Genomic DNA, 26,317 nt, shown 5'->3' with positions numbered 1-26,317 from the left:
GAAGCTAAAACAAGACAATTTTAGATAGGTCTGTCTGGCTGATCAACACACAGATATGGAATATAAACTGTTATATTCCCTAAAAAGTGACTGGACCCTTTCTAATCTATATATGCATTAATAGAATTGCAATACAGACATTTTAATATGTGCCCCAGATATTGAAATAAACTTTTATATGCAGTTTTACATCTATATAGTTGAAAACACAACAGGAACAGATATGGCTGCCTATACTAAATCATCAGTGTAAGGTTAAAAGAAACACCACTGAAGTATTTTATAGAACACTGAACATAATTAAAATTTCTTATTTACTAAAATTCAATCCAAGCGGTCTTCATAAAAGCCTCCTAATCATAAGCCTACTGCATTTAGATACTATAGACAGTAATTGTGTGAATACACACACACGCACACTCTCTCTCTCTCTATGGTGAACAAAATGCAATTTGAGGGCCAGTAGCAGTCTCCAGTTGCCTTTTTCCTTAAGCATAGTTTAAACTTAGATATTTTGCCCGAATAGCTATACTGGCAAAACCCTCCTAGTGTAGACAGATTTATGCCAGCAAAAAAGTGGTTTTGCCCTTATAGCTTGTACCAGTCTGATAAATAAAATCAGCTATACTGGGAAAAACACTTTTTGCCAGCTTAACTGTCTACACTGGGGCTTTTGCTGATAAAGGAATATTGCAAAAGTCACACCCCTGACCTTAAAAGGAAAAAGCCACCTGGTGATGGCAAATATTTAATGAAGACTAGGCCTAAGTGAAATCTGATGATCAAAGGCAGGTTGGTTGTTTGCTTGTTAGTTTTTTAGAAGCTCTGATAAATTTTCTAACAAGCAGAAGGTTCTATTCATATAGCATGGAAGACAGACCATAAGAAATGGATTAAAAAGAGTAACTTCATCCAAAAAAACGTGTATAGAGTAAAACTACATGAAAAATAGGTGCTGCCAAATATTAAACAAAAAGTAGGACTGACTGGCAAAATTAGTTCTCTTATCTGCATTTTTGCTCCTAGAACAAATCCAATTCCAGACAGAAGTCCAAACTCTTGGGTATTTCTGTCCAGTCCAGAAGAATGGAGGCAAAATCCCTCTGAAAGATTCCCCTGCTACTGTGTTTGCTCTATCAGTTACATCCACCCCAATCAAATACTTCCAAAACTAGATATTTACAGTGTAAACTGAACACACACACACACACACACACACACACACACACACACACACAAAGCATGGTGTTGATATCAGGGTAACATGTAACTCTTTCTCCCAATTTAAATAAAGGCAAAAGAGAATCACAGACTAAGACAACTATGCGTAGAATATGTGATAAGCATAGGGAGGGTCTGTCCAAAGTGATAGGAAAAATCAAAATCAGAGGTAGAGAAAACTAATTCTGCAATACGACTCACTGTTCCCAGAAACAACAATTTATGGGAAGTAGCAAACAGTGACCATCAGCCAATCACCATAAAAGAGTAACAAAAATGAACACATGTGGAAATATAGTCATTACAAAAAAAGACCACCAGAAAACCTCTCAAAATAGAATTAGCCTGAGACCAGAAAGATAGTATAAACTCTGTTCAATTAGTTTGGAATTCAAAAGTTACTTTTTCCCAGAAGAAACAGCTTTATGTCTATACATACATTGTATACAAATACCTGAATAGAAATCGTCATCTTAAAACATATTGGGAGCAATCTGAAAGATCTGTTACTTGAAAATTTGTTTCCAAAACATATCAACACTGTTTTGCAATGCTTAGAAAAAGAATGCATAGATGACCACAATGCAGTATTGCAAACTCTCACAATTTTATCATAAGTCTTGCAAGGCTTGATGTTTCTCTTAAAGCAACAGATCCTAAAGGCAGGTGATTACATGAGAATCTCAGCTTCTGTCTTTTTTCGTTTTGTTTACATCTCTAGCCCTCATATTTGTGCAGAAATCTTGAAAACATGATTTGAATTCACTCTAAAGGCTCAGATACCACAAGGCTAAGATAGAAGTCCTTTTTATTTAAATTTATGATTTTCAAGCCAATATCTTCTTTTTAGCCCTGACTCATTGATTTTTGAATGCTTGAAGCTAGCAATACTGACATGTCAGCAAGTTTCCTCCTTCCCACATGATACTTTGAGGTTTCTTCATGCAATGCATAATTCTAGAATGAGCCTCCAAATCCCAAAGAAGTCTCCCAGATTGCCGATTTATGTGCTAAAGAATGGCATCAATTGATCATCTGGTGAAGTAGGATTTAGAAGATTATGTAGTCTTTTTCTGAGACTGCCAACCATGATATAAGCATTAAAAACATTTTAACCTGTGGAGAAAGTTCATCTAAAACTCATCCAGAACACTCCCTGAGAAAGAAAGTGTATTTTAAGTGGGTGTGACTGAAAAGAAGAAAAGGAATTAACTTTAGATAGAGTTCATTGTTCCACAAGCATTTTAGGGTTGGTCTACAGAATCCCTTATTCAGAATGTTGGTAAGAGTCTACAACTGAAATAAAAGAATCCTCACTTGCTTAAACTTCCCATCAAAGGGAAAACCCTGAGAAAGACCTATAGAGTTAGAAAATAGAAATAGAAAACATGGCTGACGGCTTCTTGAGAGTAGTTTTAAGACTGTTTGTAGTACAGCAACATTAGAACATCCTGGATCACCAGGCTGCATTAAATATACGTGACCTAGTACCACAACTACAAAGTGAGAAACAGTAGGATGCAACAAAGGAATATAACATGACAGGATAGGGTGCATGGTATATATTGTTGAGATTTGAACAAAACAAACTCCATACTTTTCAGACCTTAAGAAAATGCCTTCTATATAGAACTCTAAAAAAACTTTAATGGGGAATTAAGAGGCATAAAGTTTTAGCAACAGTACCATTGAACACATTCAACCTCCATTCAACACACATCAGAAGAGTGCGCACTTTCAGTTAGTTTCCAAAACCAAAAACCCAGCCCCCACTACTTTTGCCCCTTTCACTGATTGGGCAGAAATACTCATGAGTTAGGATTTCCACCTAGGGCACTGGAACCATCATGTGGGAAAAAGACACTCATTCTTACCATGATACATTGCTTAAAATATAGCTAAAAGCTAAAAATGCTTAAATTCTAGCATAAGGTTACTAAAATACAAATTAGACTATATTTTAAGAAGCAAACTGCTCTTTAGTGTCTTTACTGCGAAGGTTCGAATGACATATTTGGGGTCTTTACTATGTACAACTATTAAATGCTTTTAAGACATGGAGCAGAACAATGGACATAAAAAGTAGAATTAGTACAATAGATTTCCACTTCAAAATGTTAAGGTAGAAAAATGCCTAACTAAAAAAGCCACATTGTCGTGGACTACATCTACTCCATGCGTGCCTGTGTCAGACTGCTTCTTACTGTCAGAACCTTTTATTTTTGTCTGCATTACTAGCTAATATAACTTCAAAAAAGTCTTCTTACTTTATATTGCATCTTGCTTCATCATAAGAATTCAAAGCTATTGACCCCACACCCCTTGCTGGTGATAATGATTGTGGATGCTGAGGAGGATACAAAAACAGAATGAAAATCAAGTTGTTAATCACAGATTGAAGTTATTCAGTTGGCTCCTAGGAAAAATAAAAACACCATGATTTAACTTGTAATCTGAGCATTGACAAACTCACTGGATGACAAATTATTACTATATTTCTAACCAGAATCACATTTAATATATTTGATGAGTCATGCCAAACTAAGGAAAGCATGCTCCATGTACGTTAAGCCATTATTTGGGTGAAATCTGACAATGGCTTTTTTGTAGCCAAGGAGATTGTATTTCAAAGGTTGCCAGCTCGAAAGTGGACGGTGCAAAGCAATCTGAAACAATAAATAAGATGCACATTTTCAAGGTGGTTTTACTTTTATGTAAAATATTGAGATACTCATGTTCTACAAACTCATAGCTTTTATTTTAAAAATGTATTGTGTACAGCTAATCAAGTTCTTAAAACACAAATGTAGTGGCTGGGGACAGATCCTGACAGTGGCTGAATATCCAACAGCTAGGTTGCTCAGTATACCTCTCAGAGTCAGGACTGAAAGGATTACATGTATTTTGCTCCTAATTTCCCCTCAGAAGGCTAAACTTAATTTAACTTGCAATATCCACAACACAATGGGCTGATCTCCGTGAAAGGCACTTTTCCTTCCTTTCATACAGAAAACATCCTGTAAACAATCTATTTCCACTCTGTTAACTGATTGCTTTTGTTTACTGTCAGGAAAGGCAATAGCAAACTCGGTATGCAGCAGTGAGCTAGAAAGTTTTGTTTCATTTCCTACTGTGCAGGTGTTTTGTACAAGACATCTATTGTAATTCTTCAGGTTTCATTTCAGAAAGAAAACATGCTGCTTCTTTTCAAAAGGACAGACCAAGAATAACAGAGCAACGGAATTAAGGAAGTAGCAGTCTGTTTCAGTGTGAAGCAAAATAGAAGCATACAGCAACCATATCATACACAAGACCAACAATATAAAACATTTTCCTATTTTATTTACCAACTGAGATACAAAAAGGGAGAAGAGAGAAGAAAATGGAGCCAAAAATATGGAATCACAAGACAAGTGCAGAACTTCACCATCCGATCAGTCACTTTTATTCCATCTCTTAATTAAGTATTTTACAAACAGACACTGTTTCTGGCCTGAGGAACTTGCCCTTTAAGGCCTTAGTCTATTTGTAAAATACTTAATTTTGGGTGTGATATAGACAATTAAAAATAACATCCTTTCACTAATAAAATGTCAAATGGAGAGTCTTCCCTTTGAATCAGTATTTAATAAAAGGGTCAAACTTCAGGAGGCACTTCATTAATAAGAGTACTGGCGGGCAGGGTGGAGGGAAATCAGGCCCAGATTGCTTGTACATAACATTCTAGAGCCTCATTATGTAACACATGCCATTCAGCATAATTAATAAAAGATAGCTTTCATACAACTAACCTGCCTGCCACATCATTTATTCCTAATGACGAAAAAGGTGCATTTAGAGTTGGGACAGAAAACATTCAGTGAGCAGGGCTTGCAAAGAACCTGCACACACAGTATCCCTATGGCATTAAGGGATTCCATTTCCTGCCCATTGCATTTCTCTACAACCTCTCAGCTCATGGCTGTTGATACTCAGAGAGGAGTACACAAAGAGAAGATCAGAATATCAAGTGCCATGTTAGTAAAACTACTACTACTACTAACTATGAAATACCAAACAAAGTGGAACACCACTGTAGAGAAAGAAGAGAGGCTCCCTAACTTCCCCAATCTTAAAAGCAGAGTAGCAGGAGACTTGCAGTGCCTTTTATATCAATTAAATGAAAAGAAAAATGAAAGTATGTGAGGATGTGCTGATGCTGAAAATGTTAATGAATGTCTTACAGATGGAAATGCAGATCTTGGGTAGAAGTTATTAAATGAGGCAGAAACCCTTAATGGTATTCACTTAAGAACTGGGGTGCCAGTGGCAAAAAAAAGTAAGCAAGAGAGAGGTGGTACCTGACAATTTCCAATTAAAAATACAGCAGTGCAGGCAGTTGACACACTAAGCAAACGCTTAAAAATAACAAGCTGACACCAAGAGAAAATATTTTTAGAACAGCTCAGAAAGTCAACTCAGAAAAGTCAGCATTTGAAACAACAGAACAGCAATAATTGTTTCTATGTTCCAGTTTAGTTTACTACATTCTTTGTGTTATATTTTTGGAGGACTGGACAATATTAATTAACACCAATCACATTTTTTCCTCTGCCAGAAAAATACCCCATGAGGGTATTTCACTCTAGAATAACTTTGTTAGAATTGAACATGTAAGCCCCTTTCAGCCAAAACAGCTATCAAGCATTATGCCTTAAACTAGATACCTATACTTACATTTTTTAAGAGAAAAACTGTACCATATTATATAGTTGTATTGTCATACAGTTGTACAGTCAACACAAATAACCCATTAACTGGAGCAGACAATAGTGGAGAAACACACAACCTCCTTTCAACAGGACATAAGAGTACTTAGACTTACATCAATCAGGGTTCCCTCATGAAAACTGCCATGTTCAAACTATGAACATGGAAAACTCATGAATATCCTTAATACACTATCCTAAGTGACTATTATATTTCTAAAGAAAACAAAACAAAAAAAAAAGTGGAGACTATGCTTATGTCTAGAGCAGAACAGCATTTAACATACATAATTATAACAAATAATTTGCCCCTGGTAATGTAGTTACATTATATTCTCTTGGAGATACAGGGCCCTACAAAAGGTGGCCAAGGCTTGTAGGCTTTTTTTTTTTTTTTTTTTAAAGTTTAAAAAGACCAAGCAGTTAACCATGCCACATTCTTAACAGACTAATAAAAAAAGGCAACCCTCTCCCCCAAATTCATCAAGAAAAGGAAACAAGGTATTCATATGCCCTAAAATAAATATGAACTAAGCCTAACACTCACAATGCTGCATTCTAGTTACCTACAGATAGAAGAGTATAAAATAATATCAATCAACAGTCCTACAGGAAGAACATAGAAAATTTCATTAGCAGGTGCCTCTATGTGTTGAAGCTCTAGGTTATTTGAAAAGATTAAAATACAAACCAATATTTATATGGAAGATTATACAATATTTAGGCAGTTGTGTAAATTAGTATTTAGCTAATGAACTGAAATGACTCCAACTATAACAGGAAAAAGCAAGCAAAAATAATTAACCTATAATAGCATTTGCTTTTTGATTGTAAGGTGCAAAGTACATTTCAATTCAAGTATGCAGAAGACAATTGCATTAGTGAGGGGAAAACCTTCTTTTGACATGGATTCAGGTCTCAAGTCACAAATGCAATACAAGTTAAACCACTATTACTACTTGCATTGTTCTAATGCATGGTGCTTCCACTATCACAGATACTCTGAAATCCCTGTTGTCCATGGAGAGTAGGATGGTGATATGGGGTATTAAATCTCAGTAAAGAGTTAAAAATAAGTTAAAATTTTGTTTTTTTTGCTAATACTTGATGAAGCTGCTACAGAGGTTATGTGATTGTGCTTGACAGGAGACTTGGTTAGTGAGACACTATTACGAGGTCATCCAAACCGCAAGAAAGTTTAAAAATCCTTGTACACCCACTGATTCTGATATCAGTCCATGTTGCTTTTCAACATGATAAAATGTGTGTATGGTAACACTTCAGTTTCATTCCCACAGTGATGTTCGAGGCAGAGATAAAAAGTTATTACAAGCAGCAGTAGTAAAAATAAAGGTGCTGATCCTTACTAAGGATTAAGGGAAATTCTTACCCTTTCCTATGCAGCTAGAGTAACCTGGATGCTGCAGAACCAGTGTAATTTCACTGCCCAACAGAGAGATAGATTAGAAAAGCCTATGCCAGGAGTAGAACACTACTTATGCACTATGAAGCTCAGAAGAGAGAGCTGAAGCAAGAGCCAGTGGATTCAACAATTATTTGCATTCATTGGTCGTTCCCCACCAGGCTGCAGTAGCTACCCCAAAGTGGAATGCATGGAAAGCACTCCTTCACACCCCCACATAGTAGCCTCTACATAATCCCCCAACACATAACACCCCTCTGCATCCCCCTCTTCCACCTCTAATTATTTGGGCTATATACTGGTCAAAGGATTTTGTCCCAAGATCATACAGATTTCCAGTTTAAATTAATTTTACCCTTTATAATGGAAAAAAAGAAAGTCTGAAACTACCAAAAATTGGATTGTTTGAGAACCAAAAAATGTCTTAAAGTAAAATATTTTGGAAAATAAAAGTTGACAAGCTGAATTCAGCTTTTCATCACCAGGCTAACTTAGGCATTATACTTTGCAATTCTTAAAAAGAGCAAAAATAGGAGAAAGTAGTATCATAGTTAAGGCATTTAACTAGAAAATCAGATCTGAGTTCACTCTCTAGCTCTGCCACAAATTTCCTTTGTCACGTTAGGCAATTAATTTACTCTCTCTGTACCCAAATTCCCAGCCTCTAAAATGGGAACAATATTACTTACTTTCTCCAACCCTTGGCTATGTCTACACTGCAGTCGCTACAGTGGCACAGCAATGGCGCTGTAGTAGCATAGTGTAGATGTTTCCGACAGCGCTGGAAAGGGTTTTTCCACTGCTATAGTTAATCCACTTTTCTGAGAGGCAGTAGCTAGGTTGACAGAAGAATTCTTCTATCAACCTAGCTGTGTCTACACCAGGGGTTAGGTTGACCTAACTATGACACTCAAGGTGTGAAATTTTTTAGCCAGGTTGACCTAATTTTTAAGCATGGACCAGGCCAAAGTCAGCCTTGTCTATTTAGTTTTTCAAGGGAGGTACTTTCTCTTATTATTGTCTGTACAGTGATTAGCCCTGATTTATGTTCAGGCCTCTAGGCACAGCTGTAATACAAACTGAAAAAGGAAAAAGTTAAATTTCAGTTTTTCTAGATAAAGCACATAGAGCCCATAAGGAAGGAATAGACAATGTAAAGAGAATAGTGGAAATAAAAGTGACAGATTTGGATTCTAAAGACTGACTTAAGTATAAGTTACATATATTCAGAATTTGAAATGATATACATATAGTAATTAATGCTGTGTAAGCTCTGTAATATTGGTGGCTCAGCAACAGGAGGGGACTGTGCCCATAAAAGAGGGTATGAGGCACCTGAACTATTACTCCAATAAGCTACAGCAGATTTCCAAATCAACCTTTTCTGTTATCAGCCAAAAGAATTTTCAGTTTTGGGGTTTTTTTAAACATTGATAAGTAGAAAATTTCTGTGTGTGTGTCGGGGGTGGATGGGGAAGAGGGGAATATATTTTCTGATCATCTGTAATTATTGGTGGGTTGGGGGCCTTTTTTTGGAAATATTGCTAAACAACAAAAAACCTTCTTCTGTACTATTTGTCTCTCTCAAAAACATTTTACACCATTTTTAACAAAGTAAATATAACTGTGGGAAAAGCCTGACAGAGTGCCTCAGCACCTTCAGGCTATACCTTCTGACATCATTCCTGTTTGCTTGCCAAATTTGCTTACTAACCGCATCAAATTCAGCAAAGTTTAATAGAAAAAAAGGACAGATTGAAGAAGAAACAAAAACAAATGTGGATGCTATTCTTGAGATTCCCTATCACTGCAGCTCCAGCAGCAGTAGCAACAGTATAAGTATCAGTGGCAACTGGCAGGTGGTATTTTAACCACCTTGTTTAGATCTGTAGTAATCATACTGTAGATAAAATGCCAGTGCCTGGTCTTACACTCTAGCGTTCTCATCCTCATTGTTCTCATCCTCATTGTTGATAATTGAAATTTTAAGACAAAAAAAAGTCCAGTGGTGGTAAAAGCCACAGAGAGAATTCAACAACCCACACAAACACGCCACAGAATCTTCCCCACTTCCACAGTCTAGCAGCACAATTTTAAATTGCCACAAGGCAGGTAATTGAGCTTTACTTATTGATTTGAGAAATGCCTTGAGATTCCTCTCAATATTAATTACATCATACAGAACTTCGTAGATAACTGTAAATATTCTTTCCCTGCCATGATCATCATCTTTGAATTGTTTCCATTCCCCTCACAAGAAATAAAAACAAAGATAGCCCAGTTGGTCTTCAAATTCATTCTAAGAACATGCAGCATTTAAGGTACTATTTCTGATACCATCATTATTTTTGCATTTTCTCTTCAAAGAGGAAAATTCAGCCCTGTGTTTTAGTCATTTCCAAGGAACTGGATCTCTCTGTTTATGTTGCTAATGTAATTTGGTCATATTAAAGGGATTTGTACATGAAAACTGATCAAGAACAAAGGAATCCCTGCGCTGATATGGGCATATAGGGGAAGACACTAGCCTAATGTCCTTCCAGTGCAAAAAAGTCCAACCTAAAGTATATAGGTTCAGATCTTACTGTCAGTGAAGTCTATGGGAAATCCGCTATTGACTTCAACACGACCAGGATCTAGCCCATAGAGTATATTGAGAAGACTAATATCTGATCCCCTATAAGGGCCGCAACGTTGGACTTTGTTTTCGGGGGGGGGGGGGGGGGGGGAGGAGGGAAAGGGGGTTGCCTTTAGATCAGAAAGGTTGTAGTCCGATGAAAAAATGTGACTATAATTACAGTTTGATTTGATATGATAGGAGAGTCAGTTCTTAAGAATTGGAAACAGGATTATAGGTCTGTCTTTGTTACCTTTCTACACAACTAAAGAGGCTCATCCAAAATTATCTTGAGTAAATTAAGAGCCATTGCTATCACTACCTTTACAATCCTGCTTATAAATGTTTATCCACAGAAATCACCATGGCAATTCCTATAGCTAAAGCCTTTGTTTATGCTTACATAGCTTACCTACATTTTTTTTTGGATTGTATAAAAATTAGTATTATAAATCACTTCAGGTGATATCCAGGGTCACAGTCCAGGGCAATTGAACCTGTACTTCCCCCTCATGGTCCAGCAAGGGCACCCACTCTAGGCTCCCAGCTCCTCAGTCATCACCTCTCTCAGGTGGAGACCTGTATCTCTCACCCTCTTGACTGGAGTAATTCCACACAGCACAGCTCCTGCCTCTACTATGATCTTCCCAGCAAAGTCAGGCTGCCTAAGCTGGCCTGCTTTACTATTCTCTTCACAGATGGTAAACAGTGTAATTACCACAGTTAAGCTACAACACAGCTCTTTCTAAGCAAGCATGTTTATTCTTAAGGTAAAAGCATTACAGAGAAAACATATTAAAAAAACAAGAAAAGAATCTAGTTGCATGCTAATAAGCTTACCAGATATCACCCCCTCACTCCCACAATGGCTCTGGTAAGAGTCAGTCCTTCCAACCCTCCTTAAAGATTGGGGCTCTTCCATTTGATAGGTCCTGTCTGTTTGCTGGATCAGAGTGAATGACCTGAGTCAGTTTAAACTCAGCTTATTTATCCAGAAATTCTCTCTTTGCCTAGTAGTCCTTGAAGAACCCAGTTCAAACCAGTCTGACAGCCTGTCAACAGATGAGGATAGCTCGGGAAGTATTACAACCTCAGTGGATGTGCCTAATCATCTCTCACTGTTGTTAGTTCCTGGAGGACTGTGGTCTCCCTCCTGCATGGAATTATATTCAATCCCTGGCCCACGATACATACATTTAATTCAATAAAGGTCTGTCCAGGACACTGCAGGAAATTGTCATCTGTTACATTCAGTACAAGATATATTTGGATATCACTATGTACATCTCAGTATACTTCATTTGTCCAGTATCTCTGCTAACAGTGACCAATTCAATGATTGGTTTCTCCTGTCCACATTCATATCACCATTAGAGATGGCTCATTTATCAGCACCAGCGATAAAGAAACAACAGGCCAAATGCTGTTCTTAATTAAATCTACGCAACTTCAAGTTCTGCTCTTTAGTGAAGTTGCATTTGTGCAACTGATGGCAGAATTTGAAGACAATGGTGTGACACTGGCAGACCAGGTGCCAGCTCTTAACAAGGATTTAGGCCTCAGCCAAGCACTGACAAATTCATTTCTGGAAATCAGTCCAGCTCACCTATGTGTTAGTATGGTTGAGATAGGTATTGAACTTATAACAATGTGTTTAGACTTTATTAAATGTTTGTAAATAGCTGTATGCATTAATCTCACAGAATATCTTTATCATATGCTATAAGGTAATATTTAAGTTTTTGCTTTATAACTGTAAAAATGTTTGCCCTGAAACTGTCAACTTGTCAGAAGGGATCATTTCTTGCTCACTAAGAATGCTATCAAAACTAAATGGGCCATTGCGGGACATCACAACACAAAGACTTTGTTAATTGCCCCTTCACATACCATGAAGAGGCTATGTGCAAAAGAGCTCATCCCATCACCTTGAATTATGGAAGTAGTACATAAAGATAGTGAACAAGAAAATCTGTCATCTCTTTGCTGTTTGGACTCTCACAGGGCTGGAGCTAGGAAACAGAAGCAGAGATTCCACAAGGTGAAGCAGGTTTAGCCCTAAAAAACATACAATGCTAACAGATGATTATAACTCTGTCACCTTTTAAAAACAGACTAACTCATTTGTGTATATGTTTTCTTGCTTTAACCTGTAAACAACTAACTTCCTTTTTCCTAATTAGTTAATCCTTAGTTTACTATATGATTGGCTACAAGTGTTGTCTTTAGTTTGAGATCTGAGGTACAAATTGACTTAGGGTAAGTGACTGGTCTCTTGGTACTGGAAGCAACCTGAATCTTTTGTGATCTTTGGTGCATGGTAACCAACTATCACTGAGTGCAGCTTGTCTGGGTGGCACGATAGACTGGAGTGCCCAAGGGGACTGTCTCCATGACTCCATGGTAAAACTGCTACAGTGCTTGCAGAGTTCACATTTGTTACTGGGTTGGTGAAATCTAATTATAGAACATACAGCCATGGCGCTGCTTTTTGACAGTCTGCCCCAAGGCACTGTTGGCACTGAGGGTCATGAACCACTCCAGACAGCATGACAAATGGGATTGCACAGGTAACACTCCAATTGGAATGTAACAGTTTTGTTGAATAACTTGTATAACATGAATCCAGTCCACTCCCCCAAATCTTTGCTGATTCTGCAGGACTGAACAGTAGTAAAAATTGTTCTCTCTCACTAAAGCAAACAGATATGATTGAGTGTCTACAGACAACAGATCTGAATAAAGTGGTACCATTTTCCAGTGTTACTTTAGAGGCTAACTTTGTTACACTTTAAGCCCTCCACCATCTCCAAATACAAGTCAACCTATCTCCAGTTAATGATAATTATGACCTACTTGCTTTCCCACATTCCTTTTTTCTTTATTGGCAGGCAAGATGGATTCAGAAAAACCTTCCATAGGGTAGTTTGAAACTAAAACCTGCTTTCTGGTTAGGAGATCAGTCTCATTTTGCATCCTCTTCTGAATGTCATAGATGTGTTCTTTTCTGTTCTCTTTTTCTACAAAGACCTAGGTAGACAGATCTGCAGCTTCAAATTCTTAAACCTAACATTACTGCAGAAGGATTTCAATTACATCGTTTGTGTGTTTTCATAAAGAGAAATATGGAACGTAGTAAAGAAATTTTTAAATAAACCAACTAGCCAACTAAGCCAGAAACGTCCCAAAGGCACCCACCCGCAGTTCAATATGGGGAACAAGGGATGTGGACTATAAGTAGAAGGAAAAAGAAATGGGTATACTTCCCATGCCATCATATATCACTTAGGACATGAACAAGACTGCCATCCCTGTCTATTTTACTATGGAACAAAATTTTCTATTACTACCAAGATTCATTTGCTGTACTGATAATAAATGAGAGTAGTATTGAGTAGACTTTTACAGACTTTGTGTCTGAAATAAAATAGATACAACAGATTTAAATCAGAATAATTAGCAATGGTAACATTTTACTTCAGTGTCATATCCAACTACTTTCCTTTCATCTTTAGATGACAACCTCTGCACTTGTGTATTTGAAGAGACAATCTACTGCTAATTTTAACAGGCTCTTAATTCTGAGACACACTTATGGCTCTCCAATATTTATAAACAGGAAAAAGGGTCACTCATAAGATTTTTTAAAACCAAAAGGCAACCCATTGCAGTTCAACATGCAAATTGATTAGAAATAACGTTAGGCCACAGAAGTGACCAGTTTACCAACAAAAAAGTACCTGCCTTGTGGAGTTTACAACCTAAAAATGAACATTGTCACTAGTTGTGTTCAAGACCCTACAGAAACTGCAAATTATCTTCATATCGCCTTCACCAACATCACATATATTATTCCAATCAGCTCTGAACATACTTGTTTATGAGCTTCAAAACAAATCTAAAGGTAACACTAGGCATCAGAAAACATTTTTCCACATACAATATTTTCCCATTTATTCAGCATGATTCCTCAATGAATCCACATTATCTCAATGAATGACAGTAAAATGACAGTAAAAATGACAACTGCAATTATTTCCTCACAGCTTTGTTTTCTAAGCTATATTTATCTGAAATACAGCTAAAGTTCTATAATTTTCTCCAACAATAATACTTATAATAGATTCCCAGTCTTGGGTTTGTGCTTTCTTGTTGTGAATGGGAGGGACTGTCTGGAAGTTTAAAATGCTAGGCATTAAATCATCTCATCAGAAGGTGGCATGCACTTAGTACCCCAATTAACCATAAAGGCCAATAATTTCGTCAACCACCAGTTCCTTTTAAAACAAATAAGAGATATTAAAGTGCATCATTCTGCAGGAAAGGTGGGTTGTGATCTGTACTATTACTACTGAAAACTTTTGAGAACAAAGATAAGGTGCAAGTATCCAGAAGTAGGTTGCAATAGATCACCCTCCATTCTTGGAGACTAAGGATGCATCTGGAAAGGTTATTGAATAGTACAAGTAGGCAAATAAATACTGGTGTTACAACAATATAAACAATATACAGTAGTGAGAAAGCACTAACAGGGGAAAGAATCCCAAGAAGATTTTACTTTCACAGTCCAAGAAAGAGTCAGCAGGCTATAAAAAGGTATCCCCTTCCTTCCCCGCACCCCCCCTCTCCCCCCCCCCCAAAAAAAAACAAAAAACGTGTAGGCACCAAGAGATTCTTAAAACAGGTTTTGTAATGTAGGTCAAACTTGCATTCATTCTGTTACTTTTACAGTTAGTTTTACTTGTATTTGGCATATGTACAAAATGCCATAGAGCTGTCCTACAGTTCCCACAAAGGGACAGGTCTGGGACAGACTACTCTTAGGTATGTCTTCACTGCAGAGTTAGCCCAGGCCTAGACTGGTGGTTGCCTCTAACCCCTATCTGTCCACACAAAAAAACCTCTAACCCCCAGTCTGACGGTGCTTTAATCCCATGCTATCTGAAAGTATAAACCTGAGATCAGATTTCACTTCAGCCCAGGCTAGCAAGGCTCCCACATAGAGGGGAAAAGGAATACACTTTACCAGGGTCTAGAGGTCCTCATGGGTATGTGTGTGGGAGGGGGCCTGTGTTACAAGTTAGTACTGGGCCCAATAAAATTATGCTTGGGCCCTGCAGGCTAGAAACCTGCCTACTTTGCAATGAGAGATCAGGCTAACGAAGTCCAGGTGCTAATAGTCCTCCAATGCTATCTCAAATTCTAGCTGGTCTGTTCTTTAAGGATATATCTCCATAAAGATAAAAGACCCATGGCATGACTATGGCTGGCCAGAGTCAGTTGGCTCAGGCTGCAGGGCTAAAAACTGCTGTGTAGATGTTCAGGCTAAAGCCTAAGCTCTAGGACTCTCCCCCTCGCACAGTCCCAGAGCTCAGGCTCCAGCCTAAGCCTGAACAGCTACAGTAGTTTTTCTGCTTGGGCCTGAGGTCGAGTCAGCTAACCAGGGCCAGCTGTGAGATTTTTATCTCTGTGTAGATGTACCCTTAATCACCTACACGGGCTCAGTGTTTTAACCCCATGTTTGCATGCTCCATTTCTGCTGCACTTCCACAACATTGATGCCATCCAAAGGAGTACACTATGAATCATTATGTAGTTTGCAGACTGAATTCCTTAATGACATTCTCATTAAAAGTTCATGTTGCTAAATGCAGTTTGCTTTGCCTTCAGAACAGTCTGCATCAATAATGAGGAGCTCCACTTGGAGTTATTTACATAAAGTATTGTTCTCATGTCACTACTACAGACAGCAGCTCCATGGTAGGTGAGAGAGAGTGTGAACACCCTACAAATGAATTCATGCACTGACCCATTTCAATGCACCACTACGAACCAAGGAATATCCCACCAAAAATCGATCCCAGGACAAGGGCTAGTACAGGCACCATTGGAGAGGTAGTCACATAGGTCTGGCAGAGATAGGGTTTTCCATTGGATACTCTCTATTCATGCTCGGATAGCCTAGACTCTTTCTGAAATGAAGGTATATCCTTGTTAACGTCTCTCTGACTTTTGTCTTGATGGGCTGGATTTTTAAAAGGGCCTAAGTAACTTTCAAAGGGCCTTGTGCACCTAAATCCCTTATGACATTTCTTCCTAATTTGCCCTTCATGGCTAGAAATGGTCACCCTGGATATAGTTTGACCTTTTTGACCAATAGTTAAATCACATATTACTGTCAAATACAACAAGAAGTTGGATTTAAGTATTTAGGGCTTACTCTACTTAAAAACCAAGGGATTTTTTCCACATCCAACTAGCAGAGCAGTTTCTTGCCTAAGAGTACATCTACACAGCAGCGGGGAGGTGCAATTCCCAGCGTAAGTAGACATAAGCGAAGTGGCTCTGCCTGATTTATAGTGCTAAAAATTGCAGTGTAGCCACAGTGGCACAGGAAGCAGCCCAGGCTAACCAACTGAACACAACCCCACCTGACCCCCAGGTAGGAACTTGGGTGGGTAGCCCAAGCCTCCACAGACACACTGCTATTTTTAGCATGCAAGCTTGAGCAGAACTAGTGAGCATATGTCTATTTGCACTGGGAATCACACCTCCCAGCTGTGGTACAGACATACCCTAAATGGCCATGCAACAAAAGGAGAAACATGAATGTTTAAGGTAAAATTTTGACTGACTTACAAGGAATCTGAGGTATCCATAACACTATCCTGTGCTGATCTACACCAGCTGAGGATTTAGCCTGTAGTATCTCATTTTGTAAAAATTAGAGTAGGATCGAGCAGTCATTAGAGCTGAAGCTCACTTAGTTTGTGAACTGATGTCATTGCCACCTGGAATAAAAATCTAATGTTCAAAACTGGAGTTCAAAGACATCAAGTGGCTCAAAAGGAGGCATATCACAATTCCAAATCTAGCGAGAAGTTTCAAACTTGAACAGACTTCTCATGAATCTGGTCACTATGGGCTGAAGAGAAACTGATGTGTGTTCCATAAGTTAGTGTGAAGAAGAAATAGCTAAAAGAACCACAAAAGAACATTTCTCTGATCCAGAATGACAGTTTTTGACTGCTTTCTGCATCTATGTTGACAAGTGAAAGGAAGGGTGGGCCCTTTTAAACAGAAATTGAGAGAGATCTGATGCTTTATATGCCCTTTTAGTTCTCACCCTATTTTGCAGTTGTTCACACATACACAGAAGTCATTCCGTAGTTTGGCAAAGCCCCAGTTCTAGCCATAGACGGTGAGAAGGAACTGAAGGGAGATCAGTATGGTTCAGCCCTTTATACCCTCACTTGAAGACAGGAAGATGTACATGGCACATACTTCACCCTGATGGGTACCAGCTCAAATGCACTGGGCATGCACACACTTAAGTGGAATAGACTTGTAAACACGAGAAGACGAAATAGTCCATCACAATTGAGCTCTATTGGAAAAAAATGTGTGAGGAAAGACTGCATGCAGCTGTTCAAGGAATGTATAGCACTATATAATACATTGATCCAAGTATCTTATTGCCCACATTCTTTATTTTTCCACTGGTATTCCTTTAACATATATATTTTTAGCAGTGACTGACAGCCATTTGAGTTTGGAACAATGGTGGAGGTTTTTTGTTTGTTTTCTAAAGCCCCCTACATGAAACCACATCCGTCCCACTGGAATAATTTACAATGATGCTAGCTACTGAGAACAAATGTAGTTTAAATTATTGTTGACATTTTATTCTTATGATATATATATTCGCTATTAATCCTCTGCTCCTATGTCTAGATAGCATATAAGCAACACACAAAAGCCTACCCAATGCATTCAGGAGTTTTGAAAGGTTTAACAACATTATGCATATTGTTACACAATTCTAAGTTTTTGGCCTTCATTTTTACAAGTGAATTTATACAATGTATAGAAAAGTAAAAACTCCAGACCCTTCTTCCATTGTGATGGAGAAAAAACAATAGGTGACCTTGCAGACATTAAGCTTGGTTTTAGAGAGATACGATCAGATTAGTACACTGGGAATAAGCGTCCAAACCCTGCTTCTTCTCTCTTTTGTATTGAAAGTGACAGCTGAAAAGAGCCTATATCAGCTATGTGGCAGCAGTGACAGTTCTGCACAAAGCAAGGCTCACTTCTCGAGTTTTTGCTTATTCTCATACATCACCCCATCACACAAGATAGCATTAAGTTTTCTGACAGATCTTCTTTGTTCAACTAAAACCGCAAGGATATTCAGACCTACTTACCCGATTGTGAATTCCTATAAACATATTCTTTCATTTCATCATACCCTGCTCTCACATAATAATACAAAGATAGATCTGATAAAATAATTTATGGAGAAAAAGTCATATTGACCTAATCTGGACTTTGCATAATCTCAATTTTAAACGTTTTAATGTTCAACATGAAATCCTAATAATTAACATGAAATTTAGGTCTATGGCATTCATTGTGAAATAAACTTATGTGAACCATGAACTTCATTAAGTCGTTGCTTTGATTTCAGTAGACAAGTGTGGTTTACGCAAATCTGAGAAGTAATGTCTAAAATTGAAAACATGGGGAAAAATATATCTAAATGATAGCATTATATGCTGATATTTCTTTAATCTAAACAGAAAAATCTTGAATGTTAATTGTTTAATCACTATCCCATTTGTGTGTTTTTGTTTAAGATTTTCATTTTCTCTGCTCTTTTTTCACCTTCCTCCTGCCCATTCTCTAGAAAGTGCTAAACACTCCAACTACTGTAAATGATGTAAATTTTAGGAAAGTAAACCAATTGGATCCTGTCATATACATGGCCACTTTGTGGGGAAGTAGTGTGGAGAGAAACTGCTATTCTATATGCATTAGTGTCCCATAAATCTTGATTCTTTCAGCATTAGCAAGTTTTAAATGTGCATATTAGAATATTCTGATGAGACTCACGTTAAAAGTACTATTAACTTATTTTCTCCACGTGCAAGTAATTTATGATACTTCATATAGTGTCTTATCTTGAAAGATCTCTAAATTGTATTTCTGTTAAGCTGTAATCATCATCAAAACTTAGAAGTCTTTAAGTGAACAGTGGCAGCCAACTGTGAAGGAAGGGAAGGAAAGAGAATTTTTGGCCAAGGGCATGAGGGCTAACATCCCAACATTCATAAATGCCACTGTATAGTTAACATCCATACAAAACAGAAAGATACAACCTTGATCTGTTTGGTTTCTGTTTTGTTTTTGTGTTATTTTAAAGGACCTCCTCAAACATACTCGCACAAAGATACGCTGAACTATTTACTTCAGAAGGATGAAGAGCTGAATCAACTATAGACATAATTGAGACACAAGTGGAAAAACAGGGCTCTGGGACTGGCACTCACTCGCTCTTTGAAGATGGCATTGACACAGTCCAAAAAAAAAAAAAAAAAAAAAGGTAAAGTTCATTTTAGCAGCTGCATTCTGGATGAAGTGGAAGGAGGGGATGTGAATACGATGGAGGAAAGGAGGCAGCTGTAATATCAAGATACAAAATTATCAGAGGAGAGACAAGATTTTTAGATCCCAGAAAAGGAAGGAAAGGCTGGATTGTCAAAACGCTGTGGAGGAAAAAATGGTAAGATTTGGACAAGACCTGGATGTGTGGGAACAAGAAGGTGGCAGCATCAAAGATCACACATACGTTAAGTCTCCTGTAAACAGTAAAATTGTAAACATTCTAGGCAGCATTGGCAGTGATGTCTAAAACTTTTCCTTTTAATACCGTTTCAGTTGCTTATAAATTTGACAGACTTTAACCTTTCAGGCTGAAGTTTTCCATACTGGGTCTCTTTCTCAGTCTGAATTAATTTTTATTTATTTTGGGAGTAGAAGTTTCAGCAAAAACTGTTCAGCTATTGCTGAGAAAAAGGTTAGAGAAATGGTTTTGCCAATGTTAAAATTTTTTTACAACTGTTTCACTGAAAAGCTCTAACACCTCCATCCTTTGAAACCGGGATTTGAAATTTGACAGGGTAACTTGATGTCCCTATAAAAAAATCTACCCAAATTAGCCTGAATTCTGAACCTCTGAAAATCAACATTTACAAATGCTCAGTAGAGGCTTGTTAGAAGCTGACAGCAAAATCCTCCAAACATTCAATTTCCATGAAGCACATGCCACCCCCACAGAGGGCACTAAGCATGCTCCAGTTCAGGCTGAGCAGTACTTTGCAGTAATTACTCACCAAGGCTTCTGAAGGTAGTTGTGAGGTCAGATATTTATTCAGCAGGGAAAAACTATGTTAACACAGAATTAAGGTTGTTTGGTGGTATACTGCCTTCTTGACAAATGTAGAGTTGAGCAAAACTCAAACTTCTGAAAACCAGCAAATGCACAGTTAAGGTTGTCCATGCAACCTTAACTCTGCCCTCTACCCAGCAATGCCCCAATATGCCCTGTTAACACACACACACACACACACACCCCTTTACTCTGCCAACCCCACAGCTGCTGAAACAAACAAGTTCTTCTCCTGCTTTTACAACCCACTCATTCTCACCCACAAAATTCCATCCAACACTATTAAAGAAACAAAAAGGGAGAAAAAAAAAGTTGCCCACAGTAATGATGTTCTCAGCTAAATGAGACCACAACATGGAGATAAGTACAACCTGAAACAACAGTTCTGAGACATACAAATTGCTCCATTCATCTCAACGGATGTTCCCATCCCTCTCCTGAGAACTTTAGAGACTGATATGTATGAAAAATGCCCAGTCTGAACTCCACACCCAAAGGAACAAGACCACCTAAAACCTGGCTCATGTGAGGAGCTGGGGAGAGAGGGGGGGGGGAGTCGACCTGTAGATATGCCCCCAGATCCTAGCATGCAATGGGAGAGGCAGTGAGAGGAGTTCAGACACACCTATGGGGCAAGGCCCCCATATCTGAATTCGTATAAGAGGCAAGGGGAACTCAGATCCCTCTAAAATGGAAAAAGTCCCCTAGATCTTGGCACACACATGGGAAGGGAATATGATGCTGACAAGGCTCCTGCTCCTATCCCCCCACAGTTCCCCTGGCATTCCCCACCACATCCCCCTTCTCCATCTCCTCAACCCCCCACTCCTCCCTCAACTGAGTCTCCAACCTCTCTACTCTCCCCAACCAGCCATTTCTATTTATTCCTCCATAGCTTCCTCCCCTCACTGCAGCCCCACTCCACCTTTCCCCTCCATTCGTCAATCCCTTAATGCTCCTCCCCTTCCACAAAGAAGTCACATGTCTACTTTTCCACAAAATACTTTGGTTATATCCTGCTCGAAATGAAATGGTCACCCAGGTCTCAAACTGAAAAAATTTCCAGCTAATCAGCCCAAAACTTCTTTTGTCTTACGTGGGGGCTTGTGATTAACTTCTCTTTAGTTATGTTAACTGAAGGGTGAGTCACAACCATCAATCTTAATGAGGTCTGTGATACATCCAGTCATTAGTACCTCTTTATCAGTCAAAGGAAAAAAACCTTTTTTTTTTTTTTTTTTTTGGGGGGGGGGAGGTTGGTAACTCAGGAAACGTCGTCTGCCCCTCACCCCTACCCTCCCAATCACCTACCCTATGACCCCAGGAGGTACACCAAATTTCAAAGCAATCCAAGTAACTGTTTGGATTCAAGAGCACTTACAAGAGTCAAGCTTTGAAGCATATAAAATGGTGGAAATGGAAACCCTAAAGCCATTTTTCTGTATTGTATATTTTTATAGTGTGTATGCACCATTTCTGAATACTTTTTTCAATTTGGGCTCCCCAAAGATTTGGTGGGTGCTCTGCGCTATCTTGGGTAACACTTGACAGATTTAAACCATTTTGACCCACATCAATAGTTTTATCTCTAGCTCTATGCAAAAGACACCTAGGATATGTCTACATTACAATACAACACTCGCAGCTGGTCCATGTCAGCTGACTTGGGATCTCAGCGCTTGGGCTGTGGGGTTATAAAATTGCAGTGTGTAATTTGGGCTCGGGCTGGAGCCTGAGTGTCCCAGAGCCCAGGCTCCAGTCTGAGCCCAAAAGATCCGCACTGCAATTTTATACCCCAGCAGACCAAACACCATGAGCCTGAGTCAGCTGACACAGACCAGCCTCAGTGCTTTTATTGCAGCGTAGACATACCCCTACAAAAACATATATAAAAATTGCTATGGGGGGGAGGGGCTTATACTTTCAGAATTCTTAGCTCAAATGACTCCAAATTTAGATTCCTAACCTTACCTTGCATCCTCGACACACATCAAATTTCAAAAGGAATCTGACTAAGCATATAGATTTTAGAGCAGTTAGAAAAGTCAACTTTTAAACAGAAGTCATTACACAACCTGAACCATAGTGGTGCTGCCATGTCACCATAACACAGCACTATCAGCATACAGTATATGGTAATTTACAATAGTGTGCCAAACAAAGAATGAAATCCCTACACTCAAGGTCTCACAATCTACAACAGCATATTTGATGACAACAGAGACTAATATACTACAGAAGAGTTATATATTAGGAAGGCAATGTTGCCTAGCAGATCGAGCACTGTACTGGGACTCAGGAGACCTAAGTTCTACCCCTGGTCTACCACTGGTCTGCTGGGTGACCTCAGGCAAGTCACTGCCACTCTGTGCCTCAGTTTCCCCCTCTTAAAATGGGATAATGATACTTACCCCCTTTGAAAGTGCTTTTAGATCCACTGATGAAGTGTGCTGTCAAACAGCTAGGTGTTAAGATTACTGAATATTTAAGTTTTTTAAAAAGCTGCTGCATATATGAAATAATTATGAAGCTATTTGTTTATAAACAGAGAAAATCCTTAATTCATATTATGGATAACTGGCTTATCTATCTTAAGTACCTGCATGGCTCCCATCACTGTAGTATCTGAGTATCTCACAATCTTTAATGTATTTATCTCCAATGCCCCTGTGAGGTAGAGAAATGCTATTATGCCCATTTTACAGGTGGATTTCAAGCACAGAAAACCTACATGTTCAAGGTCCCACAGGAAGTCTGTAGTAGAGCAGGAACTTGAAAAAATCTCAAATCCTAGACTAGTGTCTTACACTGAACTATCCTTAATTTCCTCACCTATTAAAATTGGAATAAAAAGTACGTTGAGTATTACAGTGCAGCTAAAAGGAATCTAGAAACTATTTTTCTTTGTGATAACCTGAAATTCTTTTTATAAATCATGTTATTTAATATTTTCTGGGAGTTTTCCCCCCAATTTTGGCCAATTTCTAAACAAGAAGTTGAAATGTTTCATTTTGAAAGCATCAAAAACAGGATATTTCAACTATTCTGAATCTCCCCCCCCCCCCCTCTTTTTTTCCCAGATGAAATTATTGACCACATTTGACACAAATTAGTGAATAGTATTGGTCTCCCTGAAACTACTCTTTTCGGCAAGTTCACTATTTGCCAAAAAAACACACACACAAAAAAACTTCCTTCAGTTCTATGCACTACCTTCTTATCCTTTGAAGCCCTCAAAGTAGTATATCTCTTCTAATGATGTACCATTTCATCTTGTGAAATCTTTTTTGAAACGACAGAGTTCCTCCTTTCAAATTAGTAAGAGTGTATTTAGTTTAGTGCTGTTTAGTCCTTTAATAAACAACTGTTCCATAATGAGTTGAAAGTTAGAAAAAAAGTACACCTTAATTCACTTACTCCCATTGCTATTTTAAATGAACTAGATTGAAAGAATGGGCACCTTTTGTGTAATTATGTCTTACCATAGTTGTTGTTTTGAAGACATAACTATTCTAAGTAGCTGGTTTTTATATTTATTGCAGCAGTGGCAAATAAGCATCAAAGGCTCTATGTAATTGAGAGTATTAAGGGCTTCATTATAAAACTCAACTTTCAGGTTTATAAGATCTCAGATTGCATGGTCAGCTCAAATGTGAGAATTTTTATATTATGACTGTAAATCAATGGAACTGTATGTGACAGACTCTAAAGCAGTGGTTCTTAACCTTTCTAAACTACTGTACCCCTGAAGCCTGAGTCCCACCCCCACGGGGCTGAGGCATGTAACTTAGTTTCATGGCCCCCCTGTGGCTCCAGGCAATTGCCTTTCTTGCCACCCCCGATACCAGCTCTGCACTTGCGACCCCTCTAAAAGCCCAGGTTGAGAAACACTGCTCTAAAGATTTGTTTTAATAGTTACAATTGTGCTGCAGTGTTTCAGGGCCTCAGAACAGTGGTTCTTATAATTCTATTCCGAGGAAAATAACTTCATCAAGACTCAAGTTGATTGTAAATAAATATCAAGTAATTGAAAAAAAAAGAGAACTTCATTAAACAGTGTTTGAAAGTGAAGAAAACAGAATTAAGACACAGAAATGGTTTTTTGTGTCCTGCTGAGGATTCAATGGGAGAGGAGTAGGATAACATTCTCTATAGTCATGACTGGCTAAATAGAAAGAGATGGCTAATCACTTTACTTGTCTTCCAGTCTCAAGTGTTTGCTGCTTTCCTTTATCTCTATCAAATGACTCAGCCTTTTACTTTCCCCAACAATCCTCCCAAGACTTCTCCTGCCATGAAGGAATTTGAAGCCCAAATGCCTCTGCTGCGTTCCAGTAATGCCTATTGTTATTACACCCCATTCAAATTTATGCATCATAGACTGTTCTAGATTTTTTAATCATAATCTTAAATGATTAGTTTCATAAGCAAGTTTGTCACAGTTCAAGGAAGTCAAGCTTAATTTCCACCTTTTCCTTGAGTCCAAAAACTTTCCGTTTCTTTTTACTCCAAGTACTGCCAGTAGAAATGTATTCCTTTCTTATGACCTGGAATTGAGTTTAAGCTGCTATCTCTGCAGTGCTGCTAGTTGGCAATCAGTGTGAATGCTAATCAATTTTCTCTTTACACCATCCTACAGTACTACACCTCCGAAAACACATCCCACCTGAGTTCTCAAATTTAACAAAGTTAGAATACATTTTTAAATCCCCAGGGATTCTAAATATAGTCCCAGATTAAAAAAGTGTTTCACATTGAAATATGGCCCTTTAAAATGTCAATACAACATTTAAAACAAAAATACCAGAAACTCAGAAAACATGCAGATAAGGTTTTCATATTAACCTTAACAATGATCTGCAAAGGGAGGAAACTGAGCTTCTTCTGTCTTTTTTTCACCCCAAAACAAATCTATTACCTGATATTAGAAATTCAAGTCATGTATAGTCTTGAAGGTTCTATGATAAATGAAAAACTAAAGAAATTACATCATTAGTGTAAAGAGATAAAGTAATGAGCAAGGAGGAGATTTTCAATCACACTGCTGAAAACTGTGTGCTATCACCTATTCAGACTCTAGTGACTAAATTCTTTGAGAAGCATCTCCCTATGGGTGCTCCACTGTAGGTGCAGCAGTGCCCCGAGCCTGGGAATGGAGATCTTTGGTAGAAGTACCCGTTGGGCCACACATGCAGTCCTCCCTGTCTTGTGCCATGGGCAGCATCTATATATAGCACTGTGCAGGCCAACTGCCCTCAGTTCCTTCTCTACCACAGAATTTAACTTTGAGCCCTGAAACAGAGGGGAGAGGGGCGGGTAGTAGAGCACCCATCGGGGTACACATCTCAAAGAACATCAGTTACTGCTTATGGTGAGTAATCTTCTCTTCTTCACCTCCTGTGGGTGCTCCAGTGTAGGTGACTGTAGAGCAGAACCTCTAGATGGAAAGCTGGGGCTTTGGAGTGGTTCCCAATAAGGAGGAGAGGACGGTGAGTCCCTGTATGGAATGGGAAATTGCATAGTATGGGCTAAAAGCGTCTGCAGATGCCCAGGTGGCTGCTTTGCAAATGTTAGTGATCGGCACATTGTTGAGAAAGGCAATCAAGGTGGAAAGCGCATGAGTGGAATGCGCTCAAGTTCTAGGTAGAAGTACCTGGTTGTACAGTTGAAAACAAAAGGTGTGAGATCCACTTGAAAAGATGTTGTTTGGCGACAGCTGCTCCCATCAATCATTTGGAGGTTGAGAGCAATAAGCGTGGTGACTGTCTGAAAGATTTAGTTCTAGCAAGGTAAAAGACAAATGCTCAACTAGCATCCAAAATTTGCAGTATCGCTTCATGTTGGTTGGTATGTGGCTTCGGGAAGAAACAGAGAAGGTGGATAGGCTGGTTCAAATGGAAAGAGGACAGCATCTTGAGTACGAATTTTCAATGTGTGCATAATGTGACCTTGTCCTTATGAAAAACTGTGTATGGGGGGTATGCCATGAGAACCCCTATTTCTCCTACTCGTCAGGCAGATGTGATGGCTACAAGAAATGCTGTTTTCATGGAAAGATGAATATAGGAGCATGTTGT

General features: G+C 38.5%; 1 protein-coding gene across 9 annotated transcripts in view; it reads right to left on the bottom strand.

Moving 5' to 3' along the window:
* The window catches only part of SIPA1L2 (signal induced proliferation associated 1 like 2), a 215,484-nt gene that overhangs the window by 154,201 nt on the left and 34,966 nt on the right, over nt 1-26,317 (bottom strand). Inside the window, exon 4 of one of the 9 annotated variants that reach the window (XM_067535855.1) lies at nt 3,489-3,568. The exons of the other annotated variants lie outside the window; for them this stretch is intronic. The gene's annotated coding sequence lies outside the window, so the exon portion shown is untranslated. The remainder of the gene's footprint in view (nt 1-3,488; nt 3,569-26,317) is intronic. 9 annotated transcript variants of the gene reach the window in all.

Source organism: Emydura macquarii, unplaced genomic scaffold, assembly GCF_026122565.2.
Source record: "Emydura macquarii macquarii isolate MOO-44397 ecotype Brisbane River unplaced genomic scaffold, CSIRO-AGI_Emac_v2 contig_3517, whole genome shotgun sequence".
NCBI lineage: Eukaryota > Metazoa > Chordata > Testudines > Chelidae > Emydura > Emydura macquarii.
Note: the sequence above shows the minus strand (reverse complement) of the source record. Positions and strands in the feature narration are given on the sequence as shown.